Consider the following 27,792-nt stretch of genomic DNA (forward strand, 5'->3'; position numbering starts at 1 on the left):
GTTGAGCTGGAGCTGTGGGTGTTAGGCCTTTAAGAGAAATTCCAGAGATTGGGAAGTCACCCCGCTTCTTAGGAGCTCAGTAGACAGCCTTGTGAGTCATCGGTCAGGCGAACAAGGGGGGTTAATGGCAGAAAACGCTCATGTGAAAAAAGGAGGTGCCCTGTGACGAGCTTTTAGTGGTCATATCATCAGTGGAGTTTGGAATGCTGGACAGCCAGAAGTGCTCAGGTGGATAAGTCCTTGTGGTCCGGAGACCTGCAGGAAATGCTGATGTCATTGACGGGAAAGGGGCTCGTGGATAGCCAGAAGTGCTCAGGTGTTCCAAGTTCTGGGGCCCTGGGGCTGGATGGAAGTGCTGACGTCATCTAGGGGGAGTGGCCACGAAAACAGCCCTAAATGCTCAGGTTTATAAGGGCTGATGACCGGGGTGCAGCAGGAAGTGCTGACGTCATGGGAGGGATGGGGACACGTGGAGAGCCAGAAATACTCAGGTGGACAAATACTTGGGGCTCTCTGGCTGTCCAGAAGTGCTGATGTCATCAAGGAGAGGGGCCATGTAGAAAGCCAGGTGAATGCATTCCAGGGAGGGTCGCTAGAGGTCACAAACAACCCAACTTCCTTGGGTCAGTGCTCTGGAATTTTGGACATGGTACCTGTTCTCAGGGAAGGGCGTTCCCCATTATTAAGCAAAAAACTGGGACTTAGGGCTCGGGTAACTGTAAGTGAGCCTGGAGGGGCAGGCCTTTATGCCCATTAGTGAAAGGCTTTTCAGGGTCTCAACACTGCTTTTTCTCCGATTTCAAAACCTAAGGAACGACTGTCAGAGTCCCAGGTCAGTCCAGTGTGAGGCGCCCGTATGTTGGGGACAATGCGGGGTCTCTGGCCTGATCGACGCCCAGGCATATTTTAAAGGAGCGCTGGCAGCCGCCTGCCTGTAACCCTACCCAGCTGGGAAGAGTAAGTCTGTGAGCAGAAGTTGAGCTGGAGCTGTGGGTGGTAGGCCTTTAAGAGAACTTCCAGAGATTGGGAAGTCACCCCGCTTCTTAGGAGCTCAGTAGAAAGCCTTGTGAGTCATTGGTCAGGCGAACAAGGGGGTTTACTGGCCGAAAACGCTCACGTGAAGAAAGTTTGGGGCCCTGTGACCAGCTTTTTGTGGTCATATCAATCAGTGGAGTTTGGAATGCTGGACAGCCAGTAGTGCTCAGGTGGATAAGTCCTTGGGGTCCAGAGACCAGCAGGAAATTCTGACGTCATTGACAGGAAAGGGGCTCTTGGATAGCCAGAAGTGCTCAGGTGTTCCAAGTTCTGGGGCCCTGGGGCTGGATGGAAGTGCTGAAGTCATCTAGGGGGAGTGGCCACGAAAACAGCCCTAAATGCTCAGGTTTATAAGGGCTGATGACCGGGGTGCAGCAGGAAGTGCTGACGTCATGGGAGGGATGGGGACACGCGGAGAGCCAGAAATACTCAGGTGGACAAATACTTGGGGCTCTCTGGCTGGCCAGAAGTGCTGATGTCATCAAGGAGAGGGGCCACGTAGAAAGCCAAGTGAATGCATTCCAGGGAGGGTCGCAAGAGGTCACAAACAACCCAACTTCCTTGGGTCAGTGCTCTGGAATTTTGGACATGATACCTGTTCTCAGGGAAGGGCGTTCCCCATTATTAAGCAAAAAACTGGGACTTAGGGCTCGGGAAACTGTAAGTGAGCCTGGAGGGGCAGGCCTTTATGCCCAGTAGTGAAAGGCTTTTCAGGGTCTCAACACTGCTTTTTCTCCGATTTCAAAACCTAAGGAAGGACTGTCAGAGTCCCAGGTCAGTCCAGTGTGAGGCGCCCGCATGTTGGGGACAATGCGGGGTCTCTGGCCTGATCGACGCCCAGGGAGATTTTAAAGGACCGCTGGCAGCCGCCTGCCTGTAACCCTACCCAGCTGGGAAGAGTAAGTTTGTGAGCAGAAGTTGAGCTGGAGCTGTGGGTGGTAGGCCTTTAAGAGAACTTCCAGAGATTGGGAAGTCACCTCGCTTCTTAGGAGATCAGTAGACAGCCTTGTGAGTCATTGGTCAGGCGAACAAGGGGGGTTAATGGCCGAAAACACTCACGTGAAGAAAGTTTGGGGACCTGTGACCAGCTTTTTGTGGTCATATCATCAGTGGAGTTTGGAATGCTGGACAGCCAGAAGTGCTCAGGTGGATAAGTCCTTGGGGTCAGGAGACCAGCAGGAAATGCTGACGTCATTGACGGGAAAGGGGTTCGTGGATAGTCAGAAGTGCTCAGGTGTTCCAAGTTCTGGGGCCTGGGGCTGGCCGGAAGTGCTGACGTCATCGAGGGGGAGTGGTCACGAAAACAGCCCTAAATGCTCAGGTTTATAAGGGCTGATGACCGGGGTGCAGCAGGAAGTGCTGACGTCATGGGAGGGATGGGGACACGTGGAGAGCCAGAAATACTCAGGTGGACAAATACTTGGCGCTCTCTGGCTGGCCAGAATTGCTGATGTCATCAAGGAGAGCGGCCACGTAGAGAGCCAGGTGAATGCATTCCAGGGAGGGTCGCAAGAGGTCACAAACAACCCAACTTCCTTGGGTCAGTGCTCTGGAATTTTGGACATGGTACCTGTTCTCAGGGAAGGGCGTTCCCCATTATTAAGCAAAAAACTGGGACTTAGGGCTCGGGAAACTGTAAGTGAGCCTGGAGGGGCAGGCCTTTATGCCCAGTAGTGAAAGGCTTTTCAGGGTCTCAACACTGCTTTTTCTCCGATTTCAAAACCTAAGGAAGGAGTGTCAGAGTCCCAGGTCAGTCCAGTGTGAGGCGCCCGCATGTTGGGGACAATGCGGGGTCTCTGGCCTGATCGACGCCCAGGGAGATTTTAAAGGAGCGCTGGCAGCCGCCTGCCTGTAACCCTACCCAGCTGGGAAGAGTAAGTCTGTGAGCAGAAGTTGAGCTGGAGCTGTGGGTGGTAGGCCTTTAAGAGAACTTCCAGAGATTGGGAAGTCACCCCGCTTCTTAGGAGCTCAGTAGACAGCCTTGTGAGTCATTGGTCAGGCGAACAAGGGGGTTTACTGGCCGAAAACGCTCACGTGAAGAAAGTTTGGGGCCCTGTGACCAGCTTTTTGTGGTCATATCAATCAGTGGAGTTTGGAATGCTGGACAGCCAGTAGTGCTCAGGTGGATAAGTCCTTGGGGTCCAGAGACCAGCAGGAAATGCTGATGTCATTGACGGGAAAGGGGCTCGTGGATAGCCAGAAGTGCTCAGGTGTTCCAAGTTCTGGGGCCCTGGGGCTGGCCGGAAGTGCTGACGTCATCGAGGGGGAGTGGCCACGAAAACAGCCCTAAATGCTCAGGTTTATAAGGGCTGATGACCGGGGTGCAGCAGGAAGTGCTGACGTCATGGGAGGGATGGGGACACGTGGAGAGCCAGAAATACTCAGGTGGACAAGTGCTTGGGGCTCTTCGGCTGGCCAGAAGTGCTGACGTCATCAAGGGGAGGGGCCACGTAGAGAGCCAGGTGAATGCATTCCAGGGAGGGTCGCTAGAGGTCACAAACAACCCAACTTCCATGGGTCAGTGCTCTGGAATTTTGGACATGGTACCTGTTCTCAGGGAAGGGCGTTCCCCATTATTAAGCAAAAAACTGGGACTTAGGGCTCGGGAAACTGTCAGTGAGCCTGGAGTGGCAGGCCTTTTTGCCCAGTAGTGAAAGGCTTTTCAGGGTCTCAACACTGCTTTTTCCCCGATTTCAAAACCTAAGGAAGGACTGTCAGAGTCCCAGGTCAGTCCACTGTGAGGTGCCCACATGTTGGGGACAATGCGCGGTCTCTGGCCTGATCGACACCCAGGGAGATTTAAATGAGCGCTGGCAGTCGCCTAACTGTAACCCTACCCACCTGGGAAGAGTAAGTCTGTGAGCAGAAGTTGAGCTGGAGCTGTGGGTGTTAGGCCTTTAAGAGAAATTCCAGAGATTGGGAAGTCACCCCGCTTCTTAGGAGCTCAGTAGACAGCCTTGTGAGTCATCGGTCAGGCGAACAAGGGGGGTTAATGGCAGAAAACGCTCATGTGAAAAAAGGAGGTGCCCTGTGACGAGCTTTTAGTGGTCATATCATCAGTGGAGTTTGGAATGCTGGACAGCCAGAAGTGCTCAGGTGGATAAGTCCTTGTGGTCCGGAGACCTGCAGGAAATGCTGATGTCATTGACGGGAAAGGGGCTCGTGGATAGCCAGAAGTGCTCAGGTGTTCCAAGTTCTGGGGCCCTGGGGCTGGATGGAAGTGCTGACGTCATCGAGGGGGAGTGGCCACGAAAACAGCCCTAAATGCTCAGGTTTATAAGGGCTGATGACCGGGGTGCAGCAGGAAGTGCTGACGTCATGGGAGGGATGGGGACACGTGGAGAGCTAGAAATACTCAGGTGTACAAATACTTGGGGCTCTCTGGCTGTCCAGAAGTGCTGATGTCATCAAGGAGAGGGGCCATGTAGAAAGCCAGGTGAATGCATTCCAGGGAGGGTCGCTAGAGGTCACAAACAACCCAACTTCCTTGGGTCAGTGCTCTGGAATTTTGGACATGGTACCTGTTCTCAGGGAAGGGCGTTCCCCATTATTAAGCAAAAAACTGGGACTTAGGGCTCGGGTAACTGTAAGTGAGCCTGGAGGGGCAGGCCTTTATGCCCATTAGTGAAAGGCTTTTCAGGGTCTCAACACTGCTTTTTCTCCGATTTCAAAACCTAAGGAACGACTGTCAGAGTCCCAGGTCAGTCCAGTGTGAGGCGCCCGCATGTTGGGGACAATGCGGGGTCTCTGGCCTGATCGACGCCCAGGCATATTTTAAAGGAGCGCTGGCAGCCGCCTGCCTGTAACCCTACCCAGCTGGGAAGAGTAAGTCTGTGAGCAGAAGTTGAGCTGGAGCTGTGGGTGGTAGGCCTTTAAGAGAACTTCCAGAGATTGGGAAGTCACCCCGCTTCTTAGGAGCTCAGTAGAAAGCCTTGTGAGTCATTGGTCAGGCGAACAAGGGGGTTTACTGGCCGAAAACGCTCACGTGAAGAAAGTTTGGGGCCCTGTGACCAGCTTTTTGTGGTCATATCAATCAGTGGAGTTTGGAATGCTGGACAGCCAGTAGTGCTCAGGTGGATAAGTCCTTGGGGTCCAGAGACCAGCAGGAAATTCTGACGTCATTGACAAGAAAGGGGCTCTTGGATAGCCAGAAGTGCTCAGGTGTTCCAAGTTCTGGGGCCCTGGGGCTGGATGGAAGTGCTGACGTCATCTAGGGGGAGTGGCCACGAAAACAGCCCTAAATGCTCAGGTTTATAAGGGCTGATGACCGGGGTGCAGCAGGAAGTGCTGACGTCATGGGAGGGATGGGGACACGCGGAGAGCCAGAAATACTCAGGTGGACAAATACTTGGGGCTCTCTGGCTGGCCAGAAGTGCTGATGTCATCAAGGAGAGGGGCCACGTAGAAAGCCAAGTGAATGCATTCCAGGGAGTGTCGCAAGAGGTCACAAACAACCCAACTTCCTTGGGTCAGTGCTCTGGAATTTTGGACATGGTACCTGTTCTCAGGGAAGGGCGTTCCCCATTATTAAGCAAAAAACTGGGACTTAGGGCTCGGGAAACTGTAAGTGAGCCTGGAGGGGCAGGCCTTTATGCCCAGTAGTGAAAGGCTTTTCAGGGTCTCAACACTGCTTTTTCTCCGATTTCAAAACCTAAGGAAGGACTGTCAGAGTCCCAGGTCAGTCCAGTGTGAGGCGCCCGCATGTTGGGGACAATGCGGGGTCTCTGGCCTGATCGACGCCCAGGGAGATTTTAAAGGACCGCTGGCAGCCGCCTGCCTGTAACCCTACCCAGCTGGGAAGAGTAAGTTTGTGAGCAGAAGTTGAGCTGGAGCTGTGGGTGGTAGGCCTTTAAGAGAACTTCCAGAGATTGGGAAGTCACCTCGCTTCTTAGGAGCTCAGTAGACAGCCTTGTGAGTCATTGGTCAGGCGAACAAGGGGGGTTAATGGCCGAAAACACTCACGTGAAGAAAGTTTGGGGACCTGTGACCAGCTTTTTGTGGTCATATCATCAGTGGAGTTTGGAATGCTGGACAGCCAAAAGTGCTCAGGTGGATAAGTCCTTGGGGTCAGGAGACCAGCAGGAAATGCTGACGTCATTGACGGGAAAGGGGTTCGTGGATAGTCAGAAGTGCTCAGGTGTTCCAAGTTCTGGGGCCCTGGGGCTGGCCGGAAGTGCTGACGTCATCGAGGGGGAGTGGTCACGAAAACAGCCCTAAATGCTCAGGTTTATAAGGGCTGATGACCGGGGTGCAGCAGGAAGTGCTGACGTCATGGGAGGGATGGGGACACGTGGAGAGCCAGAAATACTCAGGTGGACAAATACTTGGGGCTCTCTGGCTGGCCAGAATTGCTGATGTCATCAAGGAGAGCGGCCACGTAGAGAGCCAGGTGAATGCATTCCAGGGAGGGTCGCTAGAGGTCACAAACAACCCAACTTCCTTGGGTCAGTGCTCTGGAATTTTGGACATGGTACCTGTTCTCAGGGAAGGGCGTTCCCCATTATTAAGCAAAAAACTGGGACTTAGGGCTCGGGAAACTGTAAGTGAACCTGGAGGGGCAGGCCTTTATGCCCAGTAGTGAAAGGCTTTTCAGGGTCTCAACACTGCTTTTTCTCCGATTTCAAAACCTAAGGAAGGACTGTCAGAGTCCCAGGTCAGTCCAGTGTGAGGCGCCCGCATGTTGGGGACAATGCGGGGTCTCTGGCCTGATCGACGCCCAAGGAGATTTTAAAGGAGCGCTGGCAGCCGCCTGCCTATAACCCTACCCAGCTGGGAAGAGTAAGTCTGTGAGCAGAAGTTGAGCTGGAGCTGTGGGTGGTAGGCCTTTAAGAGAACTTCCAGAGATTGGGAAGTCACCCCGCTTCTTAGGAGCTCAGTAGACAGCCTTGTGAGTCATTGGTCAGGCGAACAAGGGGGTTTACTGGCCTAAAACGCTCACGTGAAGAAAGTTTGGGGCCCTGTGACCAGCTTTTTGTGGTCATATCAATCAGTGGAGTTTGGAATGCTGGACAGCCAGAAGTGCTCAGGTGGATAAGTCCTTGGGGTCCAGAGACCAGCAGGAAATGCTGACGTCATTGACGGGAAAGGGGCTCGTGGATAGCCAGAAGTGCTCAGGTGTTCCAAGTTCTGGGGCCCTGGGGCTGGCCGGAAGTGCTGACGTCATCGAGGGGGAGTGGCCACGAAAACAGCCCTAAATGCTCAGGTTTAAAAGGACTGATGACCGGAGTGCAGCAGGAAGTGCTGACGTCATGGGAGGGATGGGGACACGTGGAGAGCCAGAAATACTCAGGTGGACAAATACTTGGGGATCTCAGGCTGGCCAGAAGTGATGATGTCATCAAGGAGAGGGGCCACGTAGAAAGCCAGGTGAATGCATTCCAGGGAGGGTCGCAAGAGGTCACAAACAACCCAACTTCCTTGGGTCAGTGCTCTGGAATTTTGGACACGGTACCTGTTCTCAGGGAAGGGCGTTCCCCATTATTAAGCAAAAAACTGGGACTTAGGGCTCGGGAAACTGTAAGTGATTCTGGAGGGGCAGGCCTTTATGCCCAGTAGTGAAAGGCTTTTCAGGGTCTCAACACTGCTTTTTCTCCGATTTCAAAACCTAAGGAAGGACTGTCAGAGTCCCAGGTCAGTCCAGTGTGAGGCGCCCGCATGTTGGGGACAATGCGGGGTCTCTGGCCTGATCGACGCCCAGGGAGATTTTAAAGGACCGCTGGCAGCCGCCTGCCTGTAACCCTACCCAGCTGGGAAGAGTAAGTTTGTGAGCAGAAGTTGAGCTGGAGCTGTGGGTGGTAGGCCTTTAAGAGAACTTCCAGAGATTGGGAAGTCACCTCGCTTCTTAGGAGCTCAGTAGACAGCCTTGTGAGTCATTGGTCAGGCGAACAAGGGGGGTTAATGGCCGAAAACACTCACGTGAAGAAAGTTTGGGGACCTGTGACCAGCTTTTTGTGGTCATATCATCAGTGGAGTTTGGAATGCTGGACAGCCAGAAGTGCTCAGGTGGATAAGTCCTTGGGGTCAGGAGACCAGCAGGAAATGCTGACGTCATTGACGGGAAAGGGGTTCGTGGATAGTCAGAAGTGCTCAGGTGTTCCAAGTTCTGGGGCCCTGGGGCTGGCCGGAAGTGCTGACGTCATCGAGGGGGAGTGGTCACGAAAACAGCCCTAAATGCTCAGGTTTATAAGGGCTGATGACCGGGGTGCAGCAGGAAGTGCTGACGTCATGGGAGGGATGGGGACACGTGGAGAGCCAGAAATACTCAGGTGGACAAATACTTGGGGCTCTCTGGCTGGCCAGAATTGCTGATGTCATCAAGGAGAGCGGCCACGTAGAGAGCCAGGTGAATGCATTCCAGGGAGGGTCGCTAGAGGTCACAAACAACCCAACTTCCTTGGGTCAGTGCTCTGGAATTTTGGACATGGTACCTGTTCTCAGGGAAGGGCGTTCCCCATTATTAAGCAAAAAACTGGGACTTAGGGCTCGGGAAACTGTAAGTGAACCTGGAGGGGCAGGCCTTTATGCCCAGTAGTGAAAGGCTTTTCAGGGTCTCAACACTGCTTTTTCTCCGATTTCAAAACCTAAGGAAGGACTGTCAGAGTCCCAGGTCAGTCCAGTGTGAGGCGCCCGCATGTTGGGGACAATGCGGGGTCTCTGGCCTGATCGACGCCCAAGGAGATTTTAAAGGAGCGCTGGCAGCCGCCTGCCTATAACCCTACCCAGCTGGGAAGAGTAAGTCTGTGAGCAGAAGTTGAGCTGGAGCTGTGGGTGGTAGGCCTTTAAGAGAACTTCCAGAGATTGGGAAGTCACCCCGCTTCTTAGGAGCTCAGTAGACAGCCTTGTGAGTCATTGGTCAGGCGAACAAGGGGGTTTACTGGCCTAAAACGCTCACGTGAAGAAAGTTTGGGGCCCTGTGACCAGCTTTTTGTGGTCATATCAATCAGTGGAGTTTGGAATGCTGGACAGCCAGAAGTGCTCAGGTGGATAAGTCCTTGGGGTCCAGAGACCAGCAGGAAATGCTGACGTCATTGACGGGAAAGGGGCTCGTGGATAGCCAGAAGTGCTCAGGTGTTCCAAGTTCTGGGGCCCTGGGGCTGGCCGGAAGTGCTGACGTCATCGAGGGGGAGTGGCCACGAAAACAGCCCTAAATGCTCAGGTTTAAAAGGACTGATGACCGGAGTGCAGCAGGAAGTGCTGACGTCATGGGAGGGATGGGGACACGTGGAGAGCCAGAAATACTCAGGTGGACAAATACTTGGGGATCTCAGGCTGGCCAGAAGTGATGATGTCATCAAGGAGAGGGGCCACGTAGAAAGCCAGGTGAATGCATTCCAGGGAGGGTCGCAAGAGGTCACAAACAACCCAACTTCCTTGGGTCAGTGCTCTGGAATTTTGGACACGGTACCTGTTCTCAGGGAAGGGCGTTCCCCATTATTAAGCAAAAAACTGGGACTTAGGGCTCGGGAAACTGTAAGTGATTCTGGAGGGGCAGGCCTTTATGCCCAGTAGTGAAAGGCTTTTCAGGGTCTCAACACTGCTTTTTCTCCGATTTCAAAACCTAAGGAAGGACTGTCAGAGTCCCAGGTCAGTCCAGTGTGAGGCGCCCGCATGTTGGGGACAATGCGGGGTCTCTGGCCTGATCGACGCCCAGGGAGATTTTAAAGGACCGCTGGCAGCCGCCTGCCTGTAACCCTACCCAGCTGGGAAGAGTAAGTTTGTGAGCAGAAGTTGAGCTGGAGCTGTGGGTGGTAGGCCTTTAAGAGAACTTCCAGAGATTGGGAAGTCACCTCGCTTCTTAGGAGCTCAGTAGACAGCCTTGTGAGTCATTGGTCAGGCGAACAAGGGGGGTTAATGGCCGAAAACACTCACGTGAAGAAAGTTTGGGGACCTGTGACCAGCTTTTTGTGGTCATATCATCAGTGGAGTTTGGAATGCTGGACAGCCAGAAGTGCTCAGGTGGATAAGTCCTTGGGGTCAGGAGACCAGCAGGAAATGCTGACGTCATTGACGGGAAAGGGGTTCGTGGATAGTCAGAAGTGCTCAGGTGTTCCAAGTTCTGGGGCCCTGGGGCTGGCCGGAAGTGCTGACGTCATCGAGGGGGAGTGGTCACGAAAACAGCCCTAAATGCTCAGGTTTATAAGGGCTGATGACCGGGGTGCAGCAGGAAGTGCTGACGTCATGGGAGGGATGGGGACACGTGGAGAGCCAGAAATACTCAGGTGGACAAATACTTGGGGCTCTCTGGCTGGCCAGAATTGCTGATGTCATCAAGGAGAGCGGCCACGTAGAGAGCCAGGTGAATGCATTCCAGGGAGGGTCGCTAGAGGTCACAAACAACCCAACTTCCTTGGGTCAGTGCTCTGGAATTTTGGACATGGTACCTGTTCTCAGGGAAGGGCGTTCCCCATTATTAAGCAAAAAACTGGGACTTAGGGCTCGGGAAACTGTAAGTGAACCTGGAGGGGCAGGCCTTTATGCCCAGTAGTGAAAGGCTTTTCAGGGTCTCAACACTGCTTTTTCTCCGATTTCAAAACCTAAGGAAGGACTGTCAGAGTCCCAGGTCAGTCCAGTGTGAGGCGCCCGCATGTTGGGGACAATGCGGGGTCTCTGGCCTGATCGACGCCCAAGGAGATTTTAAAGGAGCGCTGGCAGCCGCCTGCCTATAACCCTACCCAGCTGGGAAGAGTAAGTCTGTGAGCAGAAGTTGAGCTGGAGCTGTGGGTGGTAGGCCTTTAAGAGAACTTCCAGAGATTGGGAAGTCACCCCGCTTCTTAGGAGCTCAGTAGACAGCCTTGTGAGTCATTGGTCAGGCGAACAAGGGGGTTTACTGGCCTAAAACGCTCACGTGAAGAAAGTTTGGGGCCCTGTGACCAGCTTTTTGTGGTCATATCAATCAGTGGAGTTTGGAATGCTGGACAGCCAGAAGTGCTCAGGTGGATAAGTCCTTGGGGTCCAGAGACCAGCAGGAAATGCTGACGTCATTGACGGGAAAGGGGCTCGTGGATAGCCAGAAGTGCTCAGGTGTTCCAAGTTCTGGGGCCCTGGGGCTGGCCGGAAGTGCTGACGTCATCGAGGGGGAGTGGCCACGAAAACAGCCCTAAATGCTCAGGTTTAAAAGGACTGATGACCGGAGTGCAGCAGGAAGTGCTGACGTCATGGGAGGGATGGGGACACGTGGAGAGCCAGAAATACTCAGGTGGACAAATACTTGGGGATCTCAGGCTGGCCAGAAGTGATGATGTCATCAAGGAGAGGGGCCACGTAGAAAGCCAGGTGAATGCATTCCAGGGAGGGTCGCAAGAGGTCACAAACAACCCAACTTCCTTGGGTCAGTGCTCTGGAATTTTGGACACGGTACCTGTTCTCAGGGAAGGGCGTTCCCCATTATTAAGCAAAAAACTGGGACTTAGGGCTCGGGAAACTGTAAGTGATTCTGGAGGGGCAGGCCTTTATGCCCAGTAGTGAAAGGCTTTTCAGGGTCTCAACACTGCTTTTTCTCCGATTTCAAAACCTAAGGAAGGACTGTCAGAGTCCCAGGTCAGTCCAGTGTGAGGCGCCCGCATGTTGGGGACAATGCGGGGTCTCTGGCCTGATCGACGCCCAGGGAGATTTTAAAGGAGCGCTGGCAGCCGCCTGCCTGTAACCCTACCCAGCTGGGAAGAGTAAGTTTGTGAGCAGAAGTTGAGCTGGAGCTGTGGGTGGTAGGCCTTTAAGAGAACTTCCAGAGATTGGGAAGTCACCCCGCTTCTTAGGAGCTTAGTAGACAGCCTTGTGAGTCATTGGTCAGGCGAACAAGGGGGGTTAATGGCCGAAAACACTCACGTGAAGAAAGTTTGGGGCCCTGTGACCAGCTTTTTGTGGTCATATCATCAGTGGAGTTTGGAATGCTGGACAGCCAGAAGTGCTCAGGTGGATAAGTCCTTGGGGTCCGGAGACCAGCAGGAAATGCTGACGTCATTGACGGGAAAGGGGCTCGTGGATAGCCAGAAGTGCTCAGGTGTTCCAAGTTCTGGGGCCCTGGGGCTGGCCGGAAGTGCTGACGTCATCGAGGGGGAGTGGCCACGAAAACAGCCCTAAATGCTCAGGTTTATAAGGGCTGATGACCGGGGTGCAGCAGGAAGTGCTGACGTCATGGGAGGGATGGGGACACGTGGAGAGCCAGAAATACTCAGGTGGACAAATACTTGGCACTCTCTGGCTGGCCAGAAGTGCTGATGTCATCAAGGAGAGCGGCCACGTAGAGAGCCAGGTGAATGCATTCCAGGGAGGGTCGCTAGAGGTCACAAACAACCCAACTTCCTTGGGTCAGTGCTCTGAAATTTTGGATATGGTACCTGTTCTCAGGGAAGGGCGTTCCCCATTATTAAGCAAAAAACTGGGACTTAGGGCTCGGGAAACTGTAAGTGAGCCTGGAGGGGCAGGCCTTTATGCCCAGTAGTGAAAGGCTTTTCAGGGTCTCAACACTGCTTTTTCTCCGATTTCAAAACCTAAGGAAGGACTGGCAGAGTCCCAGGTCAGTCCAGTGTGAGGCGCCCGCATGTTGGGGACAATGCGGGGTCTCTGGCCTGATCGACACCCAGGGAGATTTTAAAGGAGCACTGGCAGCCGCCTGCCTGTAACCCTACCCAGCTGGGAAGAGTAAGTCTATGAGCAGAAGTTGAGCTGGAGCTGTGGGTGGTAGGCCTTTAAGAGAACTTCCAGAGATTGGGAAGTCACCCCGCTTCTTAGGAGCTCAGTAGACAGCCTTGTGAGTCATTGGTCAGGGGAACAAGGGGGTTTACTGGCCGAAAACGCTCACGTGAAGAAAGTTTGGGGCCCTGTGACCAGCTTTTTGTGGTCATATCAATCAGTGGAGTTTGGAATGCTGGACAGCCAGTAGTGCTCAGGTGGATAAGTCCTTGGGGTCCAGAGACCAGCAGGAAATGCTGACGTCATTGACGGGAAAGGGGCTCGTGGATAGCCAGAAGTGCTCAGGTGTTCCAAGTTCTGGGGCCCTGGGGCTGGCCGGAAGAGCTGACGTCATCGAGGGGGAGTGGCCACGAAAACAGCCCTAAATGCTCAGGTTTATAAGGGCTGATGACCGGGGTGCAGCAGGAAGTGCTGACGTCATGGGAGGGATGGGGACACGTGGAGAGCCAGAAATACTCAGGTGGACAAATACTTGGGGATCTCTGGCTGGCCAGAAGTGCTGATGTCATCAAGGAGAGGGGCCACGTAGAAAGCCAGGTGAATGCATTCCAGGGAGGGTCGCAAGAGGTCACAAACAACCCAACTTCCTTGGGTCAGTGCTCTGGAATTTTGGACATGGTACCTGTTCTCAGGGAAGGGCGTTCCCCATTATTAAGCAAAAAACTGGGACTTAGGGCTCGGGAAACTGTAAGTGAGCCTGGAGGGGCAGGCCTTTATGCCCAGTAGTGAAAGGCTTTTCAGGGCCTCAACACTGCTTTTTCTCCGATTTCAAAACCTAAGGAAGGACTGTCAGAGTCCCAGGTCAGTCCAGTGTGAGGCGCCCGCATGTTGGGGACAATGCGGGGTCTCTGGCCTGATCGACGCCCAGGGAGATTTTAAAGGAGCGCTGGCAGCCGCCTGCCTGTAACCCTACCCAGCTGGGAAGAGTAAGTTTGTGAGCAGAAGTTGAGCTGGAGCTGTGGGTGGTAGGCCTTTAAGAGAACTTCCAGAGATTGGGAAGTCACCCCGCTTCTTAGGAGCTCAGTAGACAGCCTTGTGTGTCATTGGTCAGGCGAACAAGGGGGGTTAATGGCCGAAAACGCTCACGTGAAGAAAGTTTGGGGCCCTGTGACCAGCTTTTTGTGGTCATATCAATCAGTGGAGTTTGGAATGCTGGACAGCCAGTAGTGCTCAGGTGGATAAGTCCTTGGGGTCCAGAGACCAGCAGGAAATTCTGACGTCATTGACAGGAAAGGGGCTCTTGGATAGCCAGAAGTGCTCAGGTGTTCCAAGTTCTGGGGCCCTGGGGCTGGATGGAAGTGCTGACGTCATCTAGGGGGAGTGGCCACGAAAACAGCCCTAAATGCTCAGGTTTATAAGGGCTGATGACCGGGGTGCAGCAGGAAGTGCTGACGTCATGGGAGGGATGGGGACACGCGGAGAGCCAGAAATACTCAGGTGGACAAATACTTGGGGCTCTCTGGCTGGCCAGAAGTGCTGATGTCATCAAGGAGAGGGGCCACGTAGAAAGCCAAGTGAATGCATTCCAGGGAGGGTCGCAAGAGGTCACAAACAACCCAACTTCCTTGGGTCAGTGCTCTGGAATTTTGGACATGGTACCTGTTCTCAGGGAAGGGCGTTCCCCATTATTAAGCAAAAAACTGGGACTTAGGGCTCGGGAAACTGTAAGTGAGCCTGGAGGGGCAGGCCTTTATGCCCAGTAGTGAAAGGCTTTTCAGGGTCTCAACACTGCTTTTTCTCCGATTTCAAAACCTAAGGAAGGACTGTCAGAGTCCCAGGTCAGTCCAGTGTGAGGCGCCCGCATGTTGGGGACAATGCGGGGTCTCTGGCCTGATCGACGCCCAGGGAGATTTTAAAGGACCGCTGGCAGCCGCCTGCCTGTAACCCTACCCAGCTGGGAAGAGTAAGTTTGTGAGCAGAAGTTGAGCTGGAGCTGTGGGTGGTAGGCCTTTAAGAGAACTTCCAGAGATTGGGAAGTCACCTCGCTTCTTAGGAGCTCAGTAGACAGCCTTGTGAGTCATTGGTCAGGCGAACAAGGGGGGTTAATGGCCGAAAACACTCACGTGAAGAAAGTTTGGGGACCTGTGACCAGCTTTTTGTGGTCATATCATCAGTGGAGTTTGGAATGCTGGACAGCCAGAAGTGCTCAGGTGGATAAGTCCTTGGGGTCAGGAGACCAGCAGGAAATGCTGACGTCATTGACGGGAAAGGGGTTCGTGGATAGTCAGAAGTGCTCAGGTGTTCCAAGTTCTGGGGCCCTGGGGCTGGCCGGAAGTGCTGACGTCATCGAGGGGGAGTGGTCACGAAAACAGCCCAAAATGCTCAGGTTTATAAGGGCTGATGACCGGGGTGCAGCAGGAAGTGCTGACGTCATGGGAGGGATGGGGACACGTGGAGAGCCAGAAATACTCAGGTGGACAAATACTTGGGGCTCTCTGGCTGGCCAGAATTGCTGATGTCATCAAGGAGAGCGGCCACGTAGAGAGCCAGGTGAATGCATTCCAGGGAGGGTCGCTAGAGGTCACAAACAACCCAACTTCCTTGGGTCAGTGCTCTGGAATTTTGGACATGGTACCTGTTCTCAGGGAAGGGCGTTCCCCATTATTAAGCAAAAAACTGGGACTTAGGGCTCGGGAAACTGTAAGTGAACCTGGAGGGGCAGGCCTTTATGCCCAGTAGTGAAAGGCTTTTCAGGGTCTCAACACTGCTTTTTCTCCGATTTCAAAACCTAAGGAAGGACTGTCAGAGTCCCAGGTCAGTCCAGTGTGAGGCGCCCGCATGTTGGGGACAATGCGGGGTCTCTGGCCTGATCGACGCCCAAGGAGATTTTAAAGGAGCGCTGGCAGCCGCCTGCCTATAACCCTACCCAGCTGGGAAGAGTAAGTCTGTGAGCAGAAGTTGAGCTGGAGCTGTGGGTGGTAGGCCTTTAAGAGAACTTCCAGAGATTGGGAAGTCACCCCGCTTCTTAGGAGCTCAGTAGACAGCCTTGTGAGTCATTGGTCAGGCGAACAAGGGGGTTTACTGGCCGAAAACGCTCACGTGAAGAAAGTTTGGGGCCCTGTGACCAGCTTTTTGTGGTCATATCAATCAGTGGAGTTTGGAATGCTGGACAGCCAGAAGTGCTCAGGTGGATAAGTCCTTGGGGTCCAGAGACCAGCAGGAAATGCTGACGTCATTGACGGGAAAGGGGCTCGTGGATAGCCAGAAGTGCTCAGGTGTTCCAAGTTCTGGGGCCCTGGGGCTGGCCGGAAGTGCTGACGTCATCGAGGGGGAGTGGCCACGAAAACAGCCCTAAATGCTCAGGTTTAAAAGGACTGATGACCGGAGTGCAGCAGGAAGTGCTGACGTCATGGGAGGGATGGGGACACGTGGAGAGCCAGAAATACTCAGGTGGACAAATACTTGGGGATCTCAGGCTGGCCAGAAGTGATGATGTCATCAAGGAGAGGGGCCACGTAGAAAGCCAGGTGAATGCATTCCAGGGAGTGTCGCAAGAGGTCACAAACAACCCAACTTCCTTGGGTCAGTGCTCTGGAATTTTGGACATGGTACCTGTTCTCAGGGAAGGGCGTTCCCCATTATTAAGCAAAAAACTGGGACTTAGGGCTCGGGAAACTGTAAGTGAGCCTGGAGGGGCAGGCCTTTATGCCCAGTAGTGAAAGGCTTTTCAGGGTCTCAACACTGCTTTTTCTCCGATTTCAAAACCTAAGGAAGGACTGGCAGAGTCCCAGGTCAGTCCAGTGTGAGGCGCCCGCATGTTGGGGACAATGCGGGGTCTCTGGCCTGATCGACACCCAGGGAGATTTTAAAGGAGCACTGGCAGCCGCCTGCCTGTAACCCTACCCAGCTGGGAAGAGTAAGTCTGTGAGCAGAAGTTGAGCTGGAGCTGTGGGTGGTAGGCCTTTAAGAGAACTTCCAGAGATTGGGAAGTCACCCCGCTTCTTAGGAGCTCAGTAGACAGCCTTGTGAGTCATTGGTCAGGGGAACAAGGGGGTTTACTGGCCGAAAACGCTCACGTGAAGAAAGTTTGGGGCCCTGTGACCAGCTTTTTGTGGTCATATCAATCAGTGGAGTTTGGAATGCTGGACAGCCAGTAGTGCTCAGGTGGATAAGTCCTTGGGGTCCAGAGACCAGCAGGAAATGCTGACGTCATTGACGGGAAAGGGGCTCGTGGATAGCCAGAAGTGCTCAGGTGTTCCAAGTTCTGGGGCCCTGGGGCTGGCCGGAAGAGCTGACGTCATCGAGGGGGAGTGGCCACGAAAACAGCCCTAAATGCTCAGGTTTATAAGGGCTGATGACCGGGGTGCAGCAGGAAGTGCTGACGTCATGGGAGGGATGGGGACACGTGGAGAGCCAGAAATACTCAAGTGGACAAATACTTGGGGATCTCTGGCTGGCCAGAAGTGCTGATGTCATCAAGGAGAGGGGCCACGTAGAAAGCCAGGTGAATGCATTCCAGGGAGGGTCGCAAGAGGTCACAAACAACCCAACTTCCTTGGGTCAGTGCTCTGGAATTTTGGACATGGTACCTGTTCTCAGGGAAGGGCGTTCCCCATTATTAAGCAAAAAACTGGGACTTAGGGCTCGGGAAACTGTAAGTGAGCCTGGAGGGGCAGGCCTTTATGCCCAGTAGTGAAAGGCTTTTCAGGGCCTCAACACTGCTTTTTCTCCGATTTCAAAACCTAAGGAAGGACTGTCAGAGTCCCAGGTCAGTCCAGTGTGAGGCGCCCGCATGTTGGGGACAATGCGGGGTCTCTGGCCTGATCGACGCCCAGGGAGATTTTAAAGGAGCGCTGGCAGCCGCCTGCCTGTAACCCTACCCAGCTGGGAAGAGTAAGTTTGTGAGCAGAAGTTGAGCTGGAGCTGTGGGTGGTAGGCGTTTAAGGGAACTTCCAGAGATTGGGAAGTCACCCCGCTTCTTAGGAGCTCAGTAGACAGCCTTGTGAGTCATTGGTCAGGCGAACAAGGGGGGTTAATGGCCGAAAACGCTCACGTGAAGAAAGTTTGGGGCCCTGTGACCAGCTTTTTGTGGTCATATCATCAGTGGAGTTTGGAATGCTGGACAGCCAGAAGTGCTCAGGTGGATAAGTCCTTGGGGTCCGGAGACCAGCAGGAAATGCTGACGTCATTGACGGGAAAGGGGCTCGTGGATAGCCAGAAGTGCTCAGGTGTTCCAAGTTCTGGGGCCCTGGGGCTGGCCGGAAGTGCTGACGTCATCGAGGGGGAGTGGCCACGAAAACAGCCCTAAATGCTCAGGTTTATAAGGGCTGATGACCGGGGTGCAGCAGGAAGTGCTGACGTCATGGGAGGGATGGGGACACGTGGAGAGCCAGAAATACTCAGGTGGACAAATACTTGGCACTCTCTGGCTGGCCAGAAGTGCTGATGTCATCAAGGAGAGCGGCCACGTAGAGAGCCAGGTGAATGCATTCCAGGGAGGGTCGCTAGAGGTCACAAACAACCCAACTTCCTTGGGTCAGTGCTCTGAAATTTTGGATATGGTACCTGTTCTCAGGGAAGGGCGTTCCCCATTATTAAGCAAAAAACTGGGACTTAGGGCTCGGGAAACTGTAAGTGAGCCTGGAGGGGCAGGCCTTTATGCCCAGTAGTGAAAGGCTTTTCAGGGTCTCAACACTGCTTTTTCTCCGATTTCAAAACCTAAGGAAGGACTGGCAGAGTCCCAGGTCAGTCCAGTGTGAGGCGCCCGCATGTTGGGGACAATGCGGGGTCTCTGGCCTGATCGACACCCAGGGAGATTTTAAAGGAGCACTGGCAGCCGCCTGCCTGTAACCCTACCCAGCTGGGAAGAGTAAGTCTGTGAGCAGAAGTTGAGCTGGAGCTGTGGGTGGTAGGCCTTTAAGAGAACTTCCAGAGATTGGGAAGTCACCCCGCTTCTTAGGAGCTCAGTAGACAGCCTTGTGAGTCATTGGTCAGGGGAACAAGGGGGTTTACTGGCCGAAAACGCTCACGTGAAGAAAGTTTGGGGCCCTGTGACCAGCTTTTTGTGGTCATATCAATCAGTGGAGTTTGGAATGCTGGACAGCCAGTAGTGCTCAGGTGGATAAGTCCTTGGGGTCCAGAGACCAGCAGGAAATGCTGACGTCATTGACGGGAAAGGGGCTCGTGGATAGCCAGAAGTGCTCAGGTGTTCCAAGTTCTGGGGCCCTGGGGCTGGCCGGAAGAGCTGACGTCATCGAGGGGGAGTGGCCACGAAAACAGCCCTAAATGCTCAGGTTTATAAGGGCTGATGACCGGGGTGCAGCAGGAAGTGCTGACGTCATGGGAGGGATGGGGACACGTGGAGAGCCAGAAATACTCAGGTGGACAAATACTTGGGGATCTCTGGCTGGCCAGAAGTGCTGATGTCATCAAGGAGAGGGGCCACGTAGAAAGCCAGGTGAATGCATTCCAGGGAGGGTCGCAAGAGGTCACAAACAACCCAACTTCCTTGGGTCAGTGCTCTGGAATTTTGGACATGGTACCTGTTCTCAGGGAAGGGCGTTCCCCATTATTAAGCAAAAAACTGGGACTTAGGGCTCGGGAAACTGTAAGTGAGCCTGGAGGGGCAGGCCTTTATGCCCAGTAGTGAAAGGCTTTTCAGGGCCTCAACACTGCTTTTTCTCCGATTTCAAAACCTAAGGAAGGACTGTCAGAGTCCCAGGTCAGTCCAGTGTGAGGCGCCCGCATGTTGGGGACAATGCGGGGTCTCTGGCCTGATCGACGCCCAGGGAGATTTTAAAGGAGCGCTGGCAGCCGCCTGCCTGTAACCCTACCCAGCTGGGAAGAGTAAGTTTGTGAGCAGAAGTTGAGCTGGAGCTGTGGGTGGTAGGCGTTTAAGGGAACTTCCAGAGATTGGGAAGTCACCCCGCTTCTTAGGAGCTCAGTAGACAGCCTTGTGAGTCATTGGTCAGGCGAACAAGGGGGGTTAATGGCCGAAAACGCTCACGTGAAGAAAGTTTGGGGCCCTGTGACCAGCTTTTTGTGGTCATATCATCAGTGGAGTTTGGAATGCTGGACAGCCAGAAGTGCTCAGGTGGATAAGTCCTTGGGGTCCGGAGACCAGCAGGAAATGCTGACGTCATTGACGGGAAAGGGGCTCGTGGATAGCCAGAAGTGCTCAGGTGTTCCAAGTTCTGGGGCCCTGGGGCTGGCCGGAAGTGCTGACGTCATCGAGGGGGAGTGGCCACGAAAACAGCCCTAAATGCTCAGGTTTATAAGGGCTGATGACCGGGGTGCAGCAGGAAGTGCTGACGTCATGGGAGGGATGGGGACACGTGGAGAGCCAGAAATACTCAGGTGGACAAATACTTGGCGCTCTCTGGCTGGCCAGAAGTGCTGATGTCATCAAGGAGAGCGGCCACGTAGAGAGCCAGGTGAATGCATTCCAGGGAGGGTCGCTAGAGGTCACAAACAACCCAACTTCCTTGGGTCAGTGCTCTGGAATTTTGGACATGGTACCTGTTCTCAGGGAAGGGCGTTCCCCATTATTAAGCAAAAAACTGGGACTTAGGGCTCGGGAAACTGTAAGTGAGCCTGGAGGGGCAGGCCTTTATGCCCAGTAGTGAAAGGCTTTTCAGGGTCTCAACACTGCTTTTTCTCCGATTTCAAAACCTAAGGAAGGAGTGTCAGAGTCCCAGGTCAGTCCAGTGTGAGGCGCCCGCATGTTGGGGACAATGCGGGGTCTCTGGCCTGATCGACGCCCAGGGAGATTTTAAAGGAGCGATGGCAGCCGCCTGCATATAACCCTACCCAGCTGGGAAGAGTAAGTCTGTGAGCAGAAGTTGAGCTGGAGCTGTGGGTGGTAGGCCTTTATGAGAACTTCCAGAGATTTTGAAGTCTCCCCGCTTCTTAGGAGCTCAGTAGACAGCCTTATGAGTCATTGGTCAGGCGAACAAGGGGGTTTACTGGCCGAAAACGCTCACGTGAAGAAAGTTTGGGGCCCTGTGACCAGCTTTTTGTGGTCATATCAATCAGTGGAGTTTGGAATGCTGGACAGCCAGAAGTGCTCAGGTGGATAAGTCCTTGGGGTCCAGAGACCAGCAGGAAATGCTGACGTCATTGACGGGAAAGGGGCTCGTGGATAGCCAGAAGTGCTCAGGTGTTCCAAGTTCTGGGGCCCTGGGGCTGGCCGGAAGTGCTGACGTCATCGAGGGGGAGTGGCCACGAAAACAGCCCTAAATGCTCAGGTTTATAAAGGCTGATGACCGGGGTGCAGCAGGAAGTGCTGACGTCATGGGAGGGATGGGGACACGTGGAGAGCCAGAAATACTCAGGTGGAAAAATACTTGGGGCTCTCTGGCTGGCCAGAAGTGCTGATATCATCAAGGAGAGGGGCCACGTAGAAAGCCAGGTGAATGCATTCCAGGGAGGGTCGCAAGAGGTCACAAACAACCCAACTTCCTTGGGTCAGTGCTCTGGAATTTTGGACATGGTACCTGTTCTCAGGGAAGGGCGTTCCCCATTATTAAGCAAAAAACTGGGACTTAGGGCTTGGGAAACTGTAAGTGAGCCTGGAGGGGCAGGCCTTTATGCCCAGTAGTGAAAGGCTTTTCAGGGCCTCAACACTGCTTTTTCTCCGATTTCAAAACCTAAGGAAGGAGTGTCAGAGTCCCAGGTCAGTCCAGTGTGAGGCGCCCGCATGTTGGGGACAATGCGGGGTCTCTGGCCTGATCGACGCCCAGGGAGATTTTAAAGGAGCGCTGGCAGCCGCCTGCCTGTAACCCTACCCAGCTGGGAAGAGTAAGTTTGTGAGCAGAAGTTGAGCTGGAGCTGTGGGTGGTAGGCGTTTAAGGGAACTTCCAGAGATTGGGAAGTCACCCCGCTTCTTAGGAGCTCAGTATACAGCCTTGTGAGTCATTGGTCAGGCGAACAAGGGGGTTTACTGGCCGAAAACGCTCACGTGAAGAAAGTTTGGGGCCCTGTGACCAGCTTTTTGTGGTCATATCATCAGTGGAGTTTGGAATGCTGGACAGCCAGAAGTGCTCAGGTGGATAAGTCCTTGGGGTCCGGAGACCAGCAGGAAATGCTGACGTCATTGACGGGAAAGGGGCTCGTGGATAGCCAGAAGTGCTCAGGTGTTCCAAGTTCTGGGGCCCTGGGGCTGGCCGGAAGTGCTGACGTCATCGAGGGGGAGTGGCCACGAAAAAAGCCCTAAATGCTCAGGTTTATAAGGGCTGATGACCGGGGTGCAGCAGGAAGTGCTGACGTCATGGGAGGGATGGGGACACGTGGAGAGCCAGAAATACTCAGGTGGACAAATACTTGGCGCTCTCTGGCTGGCCAGAAGTGCTGATGTCATCAAGGAGAGCGGCCACGTAGAGAGCCAGGTGAATGCATTCCAGGGAGGGTCGCTAGAGGTCACAAACAACCCAACTTCCTTGGGTCAGTGCTCTGGAATTTTGGACATGGTACCTGTTCTCAGGGAAGGGCGTTCCCCATTATTAAGCAAAAAACTGGGACTTAGGGCTCGGGAAACTGTAAGTGAGCCTGGAGGGGCAGGCCTTTATGCCCAGTAGTGAAAGGCTTTTCAGGGTCTCAACACTGCTTTTTCTCCGATTTCAAAACCTAAGGAAGGAGTGTCAGAGTCCCAGGTCAGTCCAGTGTGAGGCGCCCGCATGTTGGGGACAATGCGGGGTCTCTGGCCTGATCGACGCCCAGGGAGATTTTAAAGGAGCGATGGCAGCCGCCTGCATATAACCCTACCCAGCTGGGAAGAGTAAGTCTGTGAGCAGAAGTTGAGCTGGAGCTGTGGGTGGTAGGCCTTTAAGAGAACTTCCAGAGATTTTGAAGTCACCCCGCTTCTTAGGAGCTCAGTAGACAGCCTTATGAGTCATTGGTCAGGCGAACAAGGGGGGTTAATGTCCGAAAACGCTCACGTGAAGAAAGTTTGGGGCCCTGTGACCAGCTTTTTGTGGTCATATCAATCAGTGGAGTTTGGAATGCTGGACAGCCAGTAGTGCTCAGGTGGATAAGTCCTTGGGGTCCAGAGACCAGCAGGAAATGCTGACGTCATTGACGGGAAAGGGGCTCGTGGATAGCCAGAAGTGCTCAGGTGTTCCAAGTTCTGGGGCCCTGGGGCTGGCTGGAAGTGCTGACGTCATCGAGGGGGAGTGGCCACGAAAACAGCCCTAAATGCTCAGGTTTATAAGGGCTGATGACCGGGGTGCAGCAGGAAGTGCTGACGTCATGGGAGGGATGGGGACACGTGGAGAGCCAGAAATACTCAGGTGGACAAATACTTGGGGCTCTCTGGCTGGCCAGAAGTGCTGATGTCATCAAGGAGAGGGGCCACGTAGAAAGCCAGGTGAATGCATTCCAGGGAGGGTCGCAAGAGGTCACAAACAACCCAATTCCTTGGGTCAGTGCTCTGGAATTTTGGACATGGTACCTGTTCTCAGGGAAGGGCGTTCCCCATTATTAAGCAAAAAACTGGGACTTAGGGCTCGGGAAACTGTAAGTGAGCCTGGAGGGGCAGGCCTTTATGCCCAGTAGTGAAAGGCTTTTCAGGGTCTCAACACTGCTTTTTCTCCGATTTCAAAACCTAAGGAAGGAGTGTCAGAGTCCCAGGTCAGTCCAGTGTGAGGCGCCCGCATGTTGGGGACAATGCGGGGTCTCTGGCCTGATCGACGCCCAGGGAGATTTTAAAGGAGCGCTGGCAGCCGCCTGCCTGTAACCCTACCCAGCTGGGAAGAGTAAGTTTGTGAGCAGAAGTTGAGCTGGAGCTGTGGGTGGTAGGCCTTTAAGAGAACTTCCAGAGATTGGGAAGTCACCCCGCTTCTTAGGAGCTCAGTAGACAGCCTTGTGAGTCATTGGTCAGGCGAACAAGGGGGGTTAATGGCCGAAAACGCTCACGTGAAGAAAGTTTGGGGCCCTGTGACCAGCTTTTTGTGGTCATATCATCAGTGGAGTTTGGAATGCTGGACAGCCAGAAGTGCTCAGGTGGATAAGTCCTTGGGGTCCGGAGACCAGCAGGAAATGCTGACGTCATTGACGGGAAAGGGGCTCGTGGATAGCCAGAAGGGCTCAGGTGTTCCAAGTTCTGGGGCCCTGGGGCTGGCCGGAAGTGCTGACGTCATCGAGGGGGAGTGGCCACGAAAACAGCCCTAAATGCTCAGGTTTATAAGGGCTGATTACCGGGGTGCAGCAGGAAGTGCTGACGTCATGGGAGGGATGGGGACACGTGGAGAGCCAGAAATACTCAGGTGGACAAATACTTGGCGCTCTCTGGCTGGCCAGAAGTGCTGATGTCATCAAGGAGAGCGGCCACGTAGAGAGCCAGGTGAATGCATTCCAGGGAGGGTCGCTAGAGGTCACAAACAACCCAACTTCCTTGGGTCAGTGCTCTGGAATTTTGGACATGGTACCTGTTCTCAGGGAAGGGCGTTCCCCATTATTAAGCAAAAAACTGGGACTTAGGGCTCGGGAAACTGTAAGTGAGCCTGGAGGGGCAGGCCTTTATGCCCAGTAGTGAAAGGCTTTTCAGGGTCTCAACACTGCTTTTTCTCCGATTTCAAAACCTAAGGAAGGAGTGTCAGAGTCCCAGGTCAGTCCAGTGTGAGGCGCCCGCATGTTGGGGACAATGCGGGGTCTCTGGCCTGATCGACGCCCAGGGAGATTTTAAAGGAGCGATGGCAGCCGCCTGCATATAACCCTACCCAGCTGGGAAGAGTAAGTCTGTGAGCAGAAGTTGAGCTGGAGCTGTGGGTGGTAGGCCTTTAAGAGAACTTCCAGAGATTTTGAAGTCACCCCGCTTCTTAGGAGCTCAGTAGACAGCCTTATGAGTCATTGGTCAGGCGAACAAGGGGGGTTAATGGCCGAAAACGCTCACATGAAGAAAGTTTGGGGCCCTGTGACCAGCTTTTTGTGGTCATATCAATCAGTGGAGTTTGGAATGCTGGACAGCCAGAAGTGCTCAGGTGGATAAGTCCTTGGGGTCCGGAGACCAGCAGGAAATGCTGACGTCATTGACGGGAAAGGGGCTCGTGGATAGCCAGAAGTGCTCAGGTGTTCCAAGTTCTGGGGCCCTGGGGCTGGCCGGAAGTGCTGACGTCATCGAGGGGGAGTGGCCACGAAAACAGCCCTAAATGCTCAGGTTTATAAGGGCTGATGACCGGGGTGCAGCAGGAAGTGCTGACGTCATGGGAGGGATGGGGACACGTGGAGAGCCAGAAATACTCAGGTGGACAAATACTTGGGGCTCTCTGGCTGGCCAGAAGTGCTGATATCATCAAGGAGAGGGGCCACGTAGAAAGCCAGGTGAATGCATTCCAGGGAGGGTCGCAAGAGGTCACAAACAACCCAACTTTCTTGGGTCAGTGCTCTGGAATTTTGGACATGGTACCTGTTCTCAGGGAAGGGCGTTCCCCATTATTAAGCAAAAAACTGGGACTTAGGGCTCGGGAAACTGTAAGTGAGCCTGGAGGGGCAGGCCTTTATGCCCAGTAGTGAAAGGCTTTTCAGGGTCTCAACACTGCTTTTTCTCCGATTTCAAAACCTAAGGAAGGACTGTCAGAGTCCCAGGTCAGTCCAGTGTGAGGCGCCCGCATGTTGGGGACAATGCGGGGTCTCTGGCCTGATCGACGCCCAGGGAGATTTTAAAGGAGCACTGGCAGCCGCCTGCCTGTAACCCTACCCAGCTGGGAAGAGTAAGTCTGTGAGCAGAAGTTGAGGTGGAGCTGTGGGTGGTAGGCCTTTAAGAGAACTTCCAGAGTTTGGGAAGTCACCCCGCTTCTTAGGAGCTCAGTAGACAGCCTTGTGAGTCATTGGTCAGGCGAACAAGGGGGTTTACTGGCCGAAAACGCTCACGTGAAGAAAGTTTGGGGCCCTGTGACCAGCTTTTTGTGGTCATATCAATCAGTGGAGTTTGGAATGCTGGACAGCCAGTAGTGCTCAGGTGGATAAGTCCTTGGGGTCCAGAGACCAGCAGGAAATGCTGACGTCATTGACGGGAAAGGGGCTCGTGGATAGCCAGAAGTGCTCAGGTGTTCCAAGTTCTGGGGCCCTGGGGCTGGCCGGAAGTGCTGACGTCATCGAGGGGGAGTGGCCACGAAAACAGCCCTAAATGCTCAGGTTTATAAGGGCTGATGACCGGGGTGCAGCAGGAAGTGCTGACGTCATGGGAGGGATGGGGACACGTGGAGAGCCAGAAATACTCAGGTGGACAAATACTTGGGGCTCTCTGGCTGGCCAGAAGTGCTGATGTCATCAAGGAGAGGGGCCACGTAGAAAGCCAGGTGAATGCATTCCAGGGAGGGTCGCAAGAGGTCACAAACAACCCAATTCCTTGGGTCAGTGCTCTGGAATTTTGGACATGGTACCTGTTCTCAGGGAAGGGCGTTCCCCATTATTAAGCAAAAAACTGGGACTTAGGGCTCGGGAAACTGTAAGTGATTCTGGAGGGGCAGGCCTTTATGCCCAGTAGTGAAAGGCTTTTCAGGGTCTCAACACTGCTTTTTCTCCGATTTCAAAACCTAAGGAAGGACTGTCAGAGTCCCAGGTCAGTCCAGTGTGAGGCGCCCGCATGTTGGGGACAATGCGGGGTCTCTGGCCTGATCGACGCCCAGGGAGATTTTAAAGGAGCGCTGGCAGCCGCCTGCCTGTAACCCTACCCAGCTGGGAAGAGTAAGTTTGTGAGCAGAAGTTGAGCTGGAGCTGTGGGTGGTAGGCCTTTAAGAGAACTTCCAGAGATTGGGAAGTCACCCCGCTTCTTAGGAGCTCAGTAGACAGCCTTGTGTGTCATTGGTCAGGCGAACAAGGGGGGTTAATGGCCGAAAACGCTCACGTGAAGAAAGTTTGGGGCCCTGTGACCAGCTTTTTGTGGTCATATCATCAGTGGAGTTTGGAATGTTGGACAGCCAGAAGTGCTCAGGTGGATAAGTCCTTGGGGTCCGGAGACCAGCAGGAAATGCTGACGTCATTGACGGGAAAGGGGCTCGTGGATAGCCAGAAGTGCTCAGGTGTTCCAAGTTCTGGGGCCCTGGGGCTGGCCGGAAGTGCTGACGTCATCGAGGGGGAGTGGCCACGAAAACAGCCCTAAATGCTCAGGTTTATAAGGGCTGATGACTGGGGTGCAGCAGGAAGTGCTGACGTCATGGGAGGGATGGGGACACGTGGAGAGCCAGAAATACTCAGGTGGACAAATACTTGGAGCTCTCTGGCTGGCCAGAAGTGCTGATGTCATCAAGGAGAGCGGCCACGTAGAGAGCCAGGTGAATGCATTCCACGGAGGGTCGCAAGAGGTCACAAACAACCCAACTTCCTTGGGTCAGTGCTCTGGAATTTTGGACATGGTACCTGTTCTCAGGGAAGGGTGTTCCCCATTATTAAGCAAAAAACTGGGACTTAGGGCTCGGGAAACTGTAAGTGAGCCTGGAGGGGCAGGCCTTTTCACCCAGTAGTGAAAGGCTTTTCAGGGTCTCAACACTGCTTTTTCTCCGATTTCAAAACCTAAGGAAGGAGTGTCAGAGTCCCAGGTCAGTCCAGTGTGAGGCGCCCGCATGTTGGGGACAATGCGGGGTCTCTGGCCTGATCGACGCCCAGGGAGATTTTAAAGGAGCGATGGCAGCCGCCTGCATATAACCCTACCCAGCTGGGAAGAGTAAGTCAGTGAGCAGAAGTTGAGCTGGAGCTGTGGGTGGTAGGCCTTTAAGAGAACTTCCAGAGATTTTGAAGTCACCCCGCTTCTTAGGAGCTCAGTAGACAGCCTTGTGAGTCATTGGTCAGGCGAACAAGGGGGGTTAATGGCCGAAAACGCTCACGTGAAGAAAGTTTGGGGCCCTGTGACCAGCTTTTTGTGGTCATATCAATCAGTGGAGTTTGGAATGCTGGACAGCCAGAAGTGCTCAGGTGGATAAGTCCTTGGGGTCCGGAGACCAGCAGGAAATGCTGACGTCATTGACGGGAAAGGGGCTCGTGGATAGCCAGAAGTGCTCAGGTGTTCCAAGTTCTGGGGCCCTGGGGCTGGCCGGAAGTGCTGACGTCATCGAGGGGGAGTGGCCACGAAAACAGCCCTAAATGCTCAGGTTTATAAGGGCTGATGACCGGGGTGCAGCAGGAAGTGCTTACGTCATG

The sequence above is a fragment of the Plecotus auritus genome (assembly GCF_963455305.1).
Source record: "Plecotus auritus genome assembly, contig: SCAFFOLD_36, whole genome shotgun sequence".
NCBI classification, from domain to species: Eukaryota; Metazoa; Chordata; class Mammalia; order Chiroptera; family Vespertilionidae; genus Plecotus; species Plecotus auritus.